At 45.0% G+C, this 12,828-nt stretch overlaps 1 long non-coding RNA gene across 1 annotated transcript; it reads right to left on the bottom strand.

Moving 5' to 3' along the window:
- Positions 1-1,159: 1,159 nt before the first annotated feature.
- LOC106598540 (uncharacterized) lies at positions 1,160-11,214 on the bottom strand. The gene is made up of 2 exons (XR_006763690.1): positions 10,580-11,214; positions 1,160-3,210 (listed from the first exon to the last, which is right to left on the bottom strand). It is a non-coding gene; the product is annotated as an uncharacterized lncRNA (long non-coding RNA).
- Between the last annotated feature and the right edge of the window lie 1,614 nt (positions 11,215-12,828).

The raw sequence follows: 12,828 nt of genomic DNA on the forward strand, positions 1-12,828 counted from the left end.
GGAACACTCTAAACTACAGGAGGTTATGTACAGTAGAAACACTCTAAACTACAGGAGGTTATGTACAGTAGGATCACTCTAAATTACAGGAGGCTATGTACAGTAGGAACACTCTAAACCACAGGAGGTTATGTACAGTAGGAACACTCTAAACTACAGGAGGTTATGTACAGTAGGAACACTCTAAACTACAAGAGGTTATGTACAGTAGGAACACTCTAAACTACAGGAAGTTATGTACAGTAGGAACACTCTAAACCACAGGAGGTTGGTGTTACCTTAATTGGGGAGGACTGGTTCATGGTAATGGCTGGGGCAGAATAGTGGAATGGTATCAAATAAATCAAACACATTGGTTTCCATGTGTTTGATGTCATTCCATTTACTCTGTTCCAGCCATTATTATGAGCCGTCCTCCCCTCAACAGCCTCCTCTGCCACTGCTCTAAACATCACACGGTTAAAGGTTGGGGGGGTGGAAGGCCTGAAATATTTTGCTTTTACAAAATGTTATGCTGTTTTTAAATGAAACAAAATACCTTGTTTTGTTAAATATTTTAGAAATGTAAACCCCCTAAATCTTTAATGCCTTGAGGGAATTGTATGGTGCAATACATTTCTCTCTCTCCCTCTATCCACCTTTCTCCCCCCCTCTTCCTCTGTTCTCCCCCTCTCCCACTCTCTCTCTCTCTGTCCAACTTTCTCCCCCTTCTAGCTCCCCCCTCTTTCTCTGTTCTCCCCCTCTCCCCCTCTCTCTCTCCTTTAAAAGTTGATGGATTCGTCTAAAGGCCATATGTGGGTTACTAGAGGATGAAAGGATGATATGTTAACATGATCTCTTTCTTCTCTCTCATTAAGAAAGAGGGAGAAACCTGATCCAGGGGAATTGGATAAAGCCAGGTTCAAATTCCTCTCCCCCCTCTGTTAAATTTACGAGGTCCCATGCCTAGGGGGGACAGAGGTACTACCGGTAGACAGGACCATGTTATTCATGAAGTGAATCTATGTGAATCTAAATGTGTGTGTTTTTCTGTGTGTGTGTGTGTGTCATGCCTACAGGGGACAGTGGAATGTCTCCCGCTAACGTTGTCCTCTGAAACCGTCTTTAAACAGTGGTTGTCATGGAAATTCTAATCAATTATGAGGAGAGACAAGGTCAATCACCAATCAGGATATTTACTTTATTCAAAACGTATTAATAACATTGATTAATTATTGCAATAATGAAGATGGTCGACGAACCACCTTTAGATGATTCGTTGAGAGCCCCGACAAACACCTTTTATAGTAAAGATACACCCCCTTAGTCTACATGACAAACAACAGATGTGTGGAACGGGTCACAAGGTGGTGAGACTTGATACATGAGAAAGGAGTATCACCCAGCCAGATGGGTGATGATAAATGAGAAAGGAGTATCACTGATAAATGAGAAAGGAGTATCACCCAGCCAGATGGGTGATGATAAATGAGAAAGGAGTATCACCCAGCCAGATGGGTGATGATTAATGAGAAAGGAGTATCACCCAGCCCGATGGGTGATGAATAATGAGAAAGGAGTATCACCCAGCCAGATGGGTGATGATTAATGAGAAAGGAGTATCACCCAGCCAGATGGGTGATGATAAATGAGAAAGGAGTATCACCCAGTCAGATGGGTGATGATTAATGAGAAAGGAGTATCACCCAGCCAGATGGGTGATGATTAATGAGAAAGGAGTATCACCCAGCCAGATGGGTGATGATAAATGAGAAAGGAGTATCACCCAGCCAGATGGGTGATGATACATGAGAAAGGAGTATCACCCAGCCAGATGGGTGATGATAAATGAGAAAGGAGTATCACCCAGCCAGATGGGTGATGATAAATGAGGAGTTTCACCCAGCCAGATGGGTGATACTCCTTTCTCATTTATCAAGTCTCACCACCTTGTAGGCCTCCCAGGCTCTGTCGCAGCCGGCCGCGACCGGGAGGACCATGGGGCGACGCACAATTGGCCCAGCGTCGTCCGGGTTAGGGAGGATTTGGCCGGCAGGCATATCCTTGTCTCATCGCGCACTAGTGACTCTTGTGGCGGGCTGGGCGCAGTGATGAGACAAGACTGTAACTACTACCAATTGGATACCATGAAATTGGGAAGAAAAAAGGGGTACATTTTTTTTACAAAAAGTCTCACCACCTTGTGACCCATTTGCTATGAAAACTGTTCTTATTGTACAGAGTTTGGCCCCTAAGATCTCATACCTGGTACTTCATAGTACAGCAACACTAACTCATTCTATGGCATAAATCAATTGTCAGCTCCAGATACCCCCATCTCAAGTAAAACCCATGTCCTTGAGCACTCGCCTAGACGAGCAGACTGAGGGGAGTGAGCCTCTGGGTCATACACTATCCCAGGATAGGTGCAATATCAGAGAGGACGTACAATGGATCCAGACAGTACCCCACACATCCTGTCTCAGACCTTATCTCCCCCAGGGCCCAACTCAGAAGACCACAGATGTGAGTGTTCTAAAACCCCTATTCTATTCCAGAAAAACAATCATTTAATTCTGTTGTGAAGCCTACAACAGTATTATAACATCATCTTGTAATTTCGCTCTCACATTGTCCTGGACTCTCTCCCACTAACGTTGTCCTCTGAAACCCTCTGGATACAGTGTTCCTGGACTCTCTCCCACTAACGTTGTCCTCTGAAACCCTCTGGATACAGTGTTCCTGGACAGGTACAGTACAGGTAGGTTACAATGTGGGCATGCTTTTGTTCCAGGCAGCCCAACACACCTGATTTAACTAATCAACTAATCATCACATCTTGATTTTAGGCCAGTATAGCTGAATCAGGTTTGTTAGAGCTGGTCTGCAATAATAGTCTGGATATGTACAGTAGCTTTCCCTCCAAGCCTCCTTCTCCAACTACCCGGTCAGCGGGCGAGAGAGGGCCGGTATCGCCGCTGGGTCTTCCGCCGAGCTACCCAGATAACTCCCCACAGTCATCACATCAAAACCATCTCTCCCATAGTGTAGACTGGACACGCTGCTTCGCCGGGGTGCATCCTGGCTCTCGGCCAGGCTACTCTCCTGGCTAGTCACCGCTGCCATCCCCAACCTCAGCTACACCTCCAGGTCCCAGCGCATCGCCTCGATGCCGTCGTTGATCGACAGGAGCTGGCACATCAGACGGACGTCCATGCCCCGCAGGTGTGACTGTGTTGTTAGGAGAGAACAGGACAAACATGACTTAGGACAGGTGTGACTGTGTTGTTAGGAGAGAACAGGACAAACATGACTTAGGACAGGTGTGACTGTGTTGTTAGGAGAGAACAGGACAAACATGAGTTAGGACAGGTGTGACTGTGTTGTTAGGAGAGAACAGGACAAACATGACTTAGGACAGGTGTGACTGTGTTGTTAGGAGAGAACAGGACAAACATGAGTTAGGACAGGTGTGACTGTGTTGTTAGGAGAGAACAGGACAAACATGACTTAGGACAGGTGTGACTGTGTTGTTAGGAGAGAACAGGACAAACATGAGTTAGGACAGGTGTAACTGTGTTGTTAGGAGAGAACAGGACAAACATGACTTAGGACAGGTGTGACTGTGTTGTTAGGAGAGAACAGGACAAACATGAGTTAGGACAGGTGTGACTGTGTTGTTAGGAGAGAACAGGACAAACATGACTTAGGACAGGTGTGACTGTGTTGTTAGGAGAGAACAGGACAAACATGACTTAGGACAGGTGTGACTGTGTTGTTAGGAGAGAACAGGACAAACATGACTTAGGACAGGTGTGACTGTGTTGTTAGGAGAGAACAGGACAAACATGAGTTAGGACAGGTGTGACTGTGTTGTTAGGAGAGAACAGGACAAACATGAGTTAGGACAGGTGTGACTGTGTTGTTAGGGGAGAACAGGACAAACATGAGTTAGGACAGGTGTGACTGTGTTGTTAGGAGAGAACAGGACAAACATGACTTAGGACAGGTGTGACTGTGTTGTTAGGAGAGAACAGGACAAACATGAGTTAGGACAGGTGTGACTGTGTTGTTAGGAGAGAACAGGACAAACATGAGTTAGGACAGGTGTGACTGTGTTGTTAGGAGAGAACAGGACAAACATGACTTAGGACAGGTGTGACTGTGTTGTTAGGAGAGAACAGGACAAACATGAGTTAGGACAGGTGTGACTGTGTTGTTAGGAGAGAACAGGACAAACATGACTTAGGACAGGTGTGACTGTGTTGTTAGGGGAGAACAGGACAAACATGAGTTAGGACAGGTGTGACTGTGTTGTTAGGAGAGAACAGGACAAACATGAGTTAGGACAGGTGTGACTGTGTTGTTAGGAGAGAACAGGACAAACATGACTTAGGACAGGTGTGACTGTGTTGTTAGGAGAGAACAGGACAAACATGAGTTAGGACAGGTGTGACTGTGTTGTTAGGAGAGAACAGGACAAACATGACTTAGGACAGGTGTGACTGTGTTGTTAGGAGAGAACAGGACAAACATGACTTAGGACAGGTGTGACTGTGTTGTTAGGAGAGAACAGGACAAACATGAGTTAGGACAGGTGTGACTGTGTTGTTAGGAGAGAACAGGACAAACATGAGTTAGGACAGGTGTGACTGTGTTGTTAGGAGAGAACAGGACAAACATGAGTTAGGACAGGTGTGACTGTGTTGTTAGGGGAGAACAGGACAAACATGAGTTAGGACAGGTGTGACTGTGTTGTTAGGAGAGAACAGGACAAACATGAGTTAGGACAGGTGTCACTGTGTTGTTAGGAGAGAACAGGACAAACATGACTTAGGACAGGTGTGACTGTGTTGTTAGGAGAGAACAGGACAAACATGAGTTAGGACAGGTGTAACTGTGTTGTTAGGAGAGAACAGGACAAACATGACTTAGGACAGGTGTGACTGTGTTGTTAGGAGAGAACAGGACAAACATGACTTAGGACAGGTGTGACTGTGTTGTTAGGAGAGAACAGGACAAACATGAGTTAGGACAGGTGTGACTGTGTTGTTAGGGGAGAACAGGACAAACATGAGTTAGGACAGGTGTGACTGTGTTGTTAGGAGAGAACAGGACAAACATGAGTTAGGACAGGTGTGACTGTGTTGTTAGGAGAGAACAGGACAAACATGACTTAGGACAGGTGTGACTGTGTTGTTAGGAGAGAACAGGACAAACATGAGTTAGGACAGGTGTAACTGTGTTGTTAGGAGAGAACAGGACAAACATGACTTAGGACAGGTGTGACTGTGTTGTTAGGAGAGAACAGGACAAACATGAGTTAGGACAGGTGTACTGTGTTGTTAGGAGAGAACAGGACAAACATGAGTTAGGACAGGTGTGACTGTGTTGTTAGGAGAGAACAGGACAAACATGAGTTAGGACAGGTGTGACTGTGTTGTTAGGAGAGAACAGGACAAACATGAGTTAGGACAGGTGTGACTGTGTTGTTAGGAGAGAACAGGACAAACATGACTTAGGACAGGTGTGACTGTGTTGTTAGGAGAGAACAGGACAAACATGACTTAGGGCAGGTGTGACTGTGTTGTTAGGAGAGAACAGGACAAACATGAGTTAGGACAGGTGTGACTGTGTTGTTAGGAGAGAACAGGACAAACATGACTTAGGACAGGTGTGACTGTGTTGTTAGGAGAGAACAGGACAAACATGACTTAGGACAGGTGTGACTGTGTTGTTAGGAGAGAACAGGACAAACATGAGTTAGGACAGGTGTGACTGTGTTGTTAGGAGAGAACAGGACAAACATGAGTTAGGACAGGTGTTACTGTGTTGTTAGGGGAGAACAGGACAAACATGACTTAGGACAGGTGTGACTGTGTTGTTAGGAGAGAACAGGACAAACATGACTTAGGACAGGTGTGACTGTGTTGTTAGGAGAGAACAGGACAAACATGAGTTAGGACAGGTGTGACTGTGTTGTTAGGAGAGAACAGGACAAACATGACTTAGGACAGGTGTGACTGTGTTGTTAGGAGAGAACAGGACAAACATGAGTTAGGACAGGTGTGACTGTGTTGTTAGGAGAGAACAGGACAAACATGAGTTAGGACAGGTGTGACTGTGTTGTTAGGGGAGAACAGGACAAACATGAGTTAGGACAGGTGTAACTGTGTTGTTAGGAGAGAACAGGACAAACATGACTTAGGACAGGTGTGACTGTGTTGTTAGGAGAGAACAGGACAAACATGAGTTAGGACAGGTGTGACTGTGTTGTTAGGGGAGAACAGGACAAACATGAGTTAGGACAGGTGTCACTGTGTTGTTAGGAGAGAACAGGACAAACATGACTTAGGACAGGTGTGACTGTGTTGTTAGGAGAGAACAGGACAAACATGAGTTAGGACAGGTGTAACTGTGTTGTTAGGAGAGAACAGGACAAACATGACTTAGGACAGGTGTGACTGTGTTGTTAGGAGAGAACAGGACAAACATGACTTAGGACAGGTGTGACTGTGTTGTTAGGAGAGAACAGGACAAACATGAGTTAGGACAGGTGTGACTGTGTTGTTAGGAGAGAACAGGACAAACATGAGTTAGGACAGGTGTGACTGTGTTGTTAGGAGAGAACAGGACAAACATGAGTTAGGACAGGTGTGACTGTGTTGTTAGGAGAGAACAGGACAAACATGACTTAGGGCAGGTGTGACTGTGTTGTTAGGAGAGAACAGGACAAACATGAGTTAGGACAGGTGTGACTGTGTTGTTAGGAGAGAACAGGACAAACATGACTTAGGACAGGTGTGACTGTGTTGTTAGGAGAGAACAGGACAAACATGACTTAGGACAGGTGTGACTGTGTTGTTAGGAGAGAACAGGACAAACATGAGTTAGGACAGGTGTGACTGTGTTGTTAGGAGAGAACAGGACAAACATGACTTAGGACAGGTGTGACTGTGTTGTTAGGAGAGAACAGGACAAACATGACTTAGGACAGGTGTGACTGTGTTGTTAGGAGAGAACAGGACAAACATGAGTTAGGACAGGTGTGACTGTGTTGTTAGGAGAGAACAGGACAAACATGACTTAGGACAGGTGTGACTGTGTTGTTAGGAGAGAACAGGACAAACATGAGTTAGGACAGGTGTGACTGTGTTGTTAGGAGAGAACAGGACAAACATGAGTTAGGACAGGTGTGACTGTGTTGTTAGGAGAGAACAGGACAAACATGAGTTAGGACAGGTGTGACTGTGTTGTTAGGAGAGAACAGGACAAACATGAGTTAGGACAGGTGTGACTGTGTTGTTAGGAGAGAACAGGACAAACATGAGTTAGGACAGGTGTGACTGTGTTGTTAGGAGAGAACAGGACAAACATGAGTTAGGACAGGTGTGACTGTGTTGTTAGGGGAGAACAGGACAAACATGAGATAGGACAGGTGTGACTGTGTTGTTAGGAGAGAACAGGACAAACATGAGTTAGGACAGGTGTGACTGTGTTGTTAGGAGAGAACAGGACAAACATGAGTTAGGACAGGTGTGACTGTGTTGTTAGGGGAGAACAGGACAAACATGAGTTAGGACAGGTGTGACTGTGTTGTTAGGAGAGAACAGGACAAACATGAGTTAGGACAGGTGTGACTGTGTTGTTAGGAGAGAACAGGACAAACATGAGTTAGGACAGGTGTGACTGTGTTGTTAGGGGAGAACAGGACAAACATGAGTTAGGACAGGTGTGACTGTGTTGTTAGGAGAGAACAGGACAAACATGACTTAGGACAGGTGTGACTGTGTTGTTAGGAGAGAACAGGACAAACATGAGTTAGGACAGGTGTGACTGTGTTGTTAGGAGAGAACAGGACAAACATGAGTTAGGACAGGTGTGACTGTGTTGTTAGGAGAGAACAGGACAAACATGAGTTAGGACAGGTGTGACTGTGTTGTTAGGAGAGAACAGGACAAACATGACTTAGGACAGGTGTGACTGTGTTGTTAGGGGAGAACAGGACAAACATGAGTTAGGACAGGTGTGACTGTGTTGTTAGGAGAGAACAGGACAAACATGACTTAGGACAGGTGTGACTGTGTTGTTAGGAGAGAACAGGACAAACATGAGTTAGGACAGGTGTGACTGTGTTGTTAGGAGAGAACAGGACAAACATGAGTTAGGACAGGTGTGACTGTGTTGTTAGGAGAGAACAGGACAAACATGAGTTAGGACAGGTGTGACTGTGTTGTTAGGAGAGAACAGGACAAACATGAGTTAGGACAGGTGTGACTGTGTTGTTAGGGGAGAACAGGACAAACATGAGTTAGGACAGGTGTGACTGTGTTGTTAGGAGAGAACAGGACAAACATGACTTAGGACAGGTGTGACTGTGTTGTTAGGAGAGAACAGGACAAACATGAGTTAGGACAGGTGTGACTGTGTTGTTAGGAGAGAACAGGACAAACATGAGTTAGGACAGGTGTGACTGTGTTGTTAGGAGAGAACAGGACAAACATGAGTTAGGACAGGTGTGACTGTGTTGTTAGGGGAGAACAGGACAAACATGAGTTAGGACAGGTGTGACTGTGTTGTTAGGAGAGAACAGGACAAACATGACTTAGGACAGGTGTGACTGTGTTGTTAGGAGAGAACAGGACAAACATGAGTTAGGACAGGTGTGACTGTGTTGTTAGGAGAGAACAGGACAAACATGACTTAGGACAGGTGTGACTGTGTTGTTAGGAGAGAACAGGACAAACATGAGTTAGGACAGGTGTGACTGTGTTGTTAGGAGAGAACAGGACAAACATGACTTAGGACAGGTGTGACTGTGTTGTTAGGAGAGAACAGGACAAACATGAGTTAGGACAGGTGTGACTGTGTTGTTAGGAGAGAACAGGACAAACATGACTTAGGACAGGTGTGACTGTGTTGTTAGGAGAGAACAGGACAAACATGAGTTAGGGCAGGTGTGACTGTGTTGTTAGGAGAGAACAGGACAAACATGAGTTAGGACAGGTGTGACTGTGTTGTTAGGAGAGAACAGGACAAACATGACTTAGGACAGGTGTGACTGTGTTGTTAGGAGAGAACAGGACAAACATGAGTTAGGACAGGTGTTACTGTGTTGTTAGGGGAGAACAGGACAAACATGACTTAGGACAGGTGTGACTGTGTTGTTAGGAGAGAACAGGACAAACATGAGTTAGGACAGGTGTGACTGTGTTGTTAGGGGAGAACAGGACAAACATGAGTTAGGACAGGTGTGACTGTGTTGTTAGGAGAGAACAGGACAAACATGACTTAGGACAGGTGTGACTGTGTTGTTAGGAGAGAACAGGACAAACATGAGTTAGGACAGGTGTGACTGTGTTGTTAGGAGAGAACAGGACAAACATGACTTAGGACAGGTGTGACTGTGTTGTTAGGAGAGAACAGGACAAACATGACTTAGGGCAGGTGTGACTGTGTTGTTAGGAGAGAACAGGACAAACATGACTTAGGACAGGTGTGACTGTGTTGTTAGGAGAGAACAGGACAAACATGAGTTAGGACAGGTGTGACTGTGTTGTTAGGAGAGAACAGGACAAACATGACTTAGGACAGGTGTGACTGTGTTGTTAGGAGAGAACAGGACAAACATGAGTTAGGACAGGTGTGACTGTGTTGTTAGGAGAGAACAGGACAAACATGAGTTAGGACAGGTGTGACTGTGTTGTTAGGAGAGAACAGGACAAACATGACTTAGGACAGGTGTGACTGTGTTGTTAGGAGAGAACAGGACAAACATGAGTTAGGACAGGTGTGACTGTGTTGTTAGGAGAGAACAGGACAAACATGACTTAGGACAGGTGTGACTGTGTTGTTAGGAGAGAACAGGACAAACATGACTTAGGACAGGTGTGACTGTGTTGTTAGGAGAGAACAGGACAAACATGAGTTAGGACAGGTGTGACTGTGTTGTTAGGAGAGAACAGGACAAACATGAGTTAGGACAGGTGTGACTGTGTTGTTAGGAGAGAACAGGACAAACATGAGTTAGGACAGGTGTGACTGTGTTGTTAGGAGAGAACAGGACAAACATGAGTTAGGACAGGTGTGACTGTGTTGTTAGGGGAGAACAGGACAAACATGACTTAGGACAGGTGTGACTGTGTTGTTAGGGGAGAACAGGACAAACATGAGTTAGGACAGGTGTGACTGTGTTGTTAGGAGAGAACAGGACAAACATGACTTAGGGCAGGTGTGACTGTGTTGTTAGGAGAGAACAGGACAAACATGACTTAGGACAGGTGTGAACTTGATCGAGAACAGATTTTCATACGTGCTTTTCCTGCCCTCCCACTTATTCCATTCCAATGCCCTATTTTCTCTCTCTAAACATCTGGGTAAACAGTATTATAACCTATTAATGTAACTTCTTAGTAACATTTAACTATTTAAAATAATCCAATATGAGGACGGAATTAACGTCTTTAAAACCAACTGTCCTCATTACATTTCTTTGTTCTTATGATAATAACGCCTGTAAACACTCTATAGGACTTGGATAAACACACTACAGGACTTGGATAAACACTTAGACACAATAAAGGTTAAATAAAGTACTTACCATTTCTTGTCTTAGGAGTCGCATGTTGCTCTGCAGACTCACGGTGTAGGACATGTCTTGTACATGGCCAGGCAGGTCCCACCCGTCTCTACCATCTGTATTATCTTTCATCATCCGTCCATCCGTGGCAAAAGGAAACAGACTCTCTGGAATCTTCCGAGCCATCTTTCTCTCTATGTCACTCAGATCCGTTCCGATGGTAATATCCATTACATAGGAAATACACACTCTTCACCTGATAATAGTCCACAGTAATATAATGTCATAGACTACTGTTACGCAAAGTTGTGCTGCTTGCAAGCCACGCGTAATAACGCGTCAGAGATCTGGCTGCGACCAATGGAAAGATACAGACATACAATTCGATTCCGTCTCGACGCCAGCTGACTTTAACGTGCTTTTGAAAAGCGGTATCATCGAACATAAAGATAATACATTAACACACATTAAATGTGGGAGAGGGGGAGATACATTTCCATATGAGGAATTCCAGACGGCCAGTGCCAACCATAGGAATTCAGGTTACGTCATTCCGCCAGCCAGCCAGTCCTATAACTGTGGGAACGAAGCATAGACTGACACAAAGCTCGACGTGTGACTGTTCAACTGTGAGTGAAAACTTGACTGACTTGACTTTAGAGGTGAGTTACCCCGCCCAACAACATTGTGTTTAAACAAGGTGTCATGTTGCTCAATTTTACACAATCTGCATACATTCTAGTAAGATTTAGGACCTTTCTGCATTCATATCATATCAATATACACAATAATAATAATAATAATAAACAATTGAATATTGGGCAAAGTCGACTTCCCCAATGACGTAGCACCAATCAATAACAGTGCGCACTTGTGGCGGGGGACGTTCTTTGGCTGAATCATAGAGATAGATAGAGGACTCATCTTTGTATCTCTGCTAATCTAGCATCTGTGACAGCATGGGCAATGCCATTGAGGCTATCTCTGTTTTTAAAGTAGTCAATTTTCTTAGTCACAATTGGCTGATCCTTCCCGATGACTCGGTTGGACATGACTCCAACAGGGTCACCAGGAGGGATCAGCCAATAAAGTTGGAAGTCACACCCAGTTGACTACATTAAAATGGTGGAAGCCATCAATGGCGCGGCCTATGCTAATATAGCCTGTTGGCTACTAGAGGCCTCTATCATTCTCTATGGGCTGAGCATGGGGCAAACAGCTGATCAGAACCAGGAAATAGCCATGAGTTTGAACTGTTTGTTAGACCGCGCTAAACAACAACAAAACACTAATAAGTTGCAAACATATGTACCAATAAATATAGACCCCTATGTTAGTAACAAGTATGTGTTTTCGTTATCCTACTGAATTGTAGAATGTGGAAACTGTAAGAAATGCAGAAAAACGTTAAAAACCTAAACCCACTTTGGACTGTCACTGTAGATCCATTGTAGCCTATTGGGCTAGATGAAGTCCTAAATAGCGATGTCACGTAGAGTGGCCAAAGAAAACAAACTTACAAGTTGTAAATAGACAGGTTATATTAAGACGGGAATGTTTTAGTCCATGAACGGCTTATCAGAAGAGGAGAATTGGCATTTTTCTAAACTAAATGCGCATGTGATTTTTAGATACTGTCTACGGTCCACATCGTCACTGGCAACTGGAATATATTAGTTTTCTTATTAGCAGGCGGCCTATTTTCATTTGCATAGTTTTTCTTCCATTACTGTCACATAAAGCATGTTAATGTGGCGCCTTGGGTTCAGACTAGCAGCTACAATGCCTGTCTGATGGGTGGTGCTGTGAGGTGCAGGACAGTATGCCTGTCTGATGGGTGGTGCTGTGAAGTGCAGGACAGTATGTCTGTCTGATGGGTGGTGCTGTGAGGTGCAGGACAGTATGCCTGTCTGATGGGTGGTGCTGTGAGGTGCAGGACAGTATGCCTGTCTGATGGGTGGTGCTGTGAAGTGCAGGACAGTATGTCTGTCTGATGGGTGGTGCTGTGAGGTGCAGGACAGTATGCCTGTCTGATGGGTGGTGCTGTGAAGTGCAGGACAGTATGTCTGTCTGATGGGTGGTGCTGTGAGGTGCAGGACAGTATGCCTGTCTGATGGGTGGTGCTGTGAGTGCAGGACAGTATGCCTGTCTGATGGGTGGTGCTGTGAGGTGCAGGACAGTATGCCTGTCTGATGGGTGGTGCTGTGAGGTGCAGGACAGTATGCCTGTCTGATGGGTGGTGCTGTGAGGTGCAGGACAGTATGTCTGTC

Source organism: Salmo salar, unplaced genomic scaffold, assembly GCF_905237065.1.
Source record: "Salmo salar unplaced genomic scaffold, Ssal_v3.1, whole genome shotgun sequence".
In the NCBI taxonomy this organism is placed as follows: domain Eukaryota; kingdom Metazoa; phylum Chordata; class Actinopteri; order Salmoniformes; family Salmonidae; genus Salmo; species Salmo salar.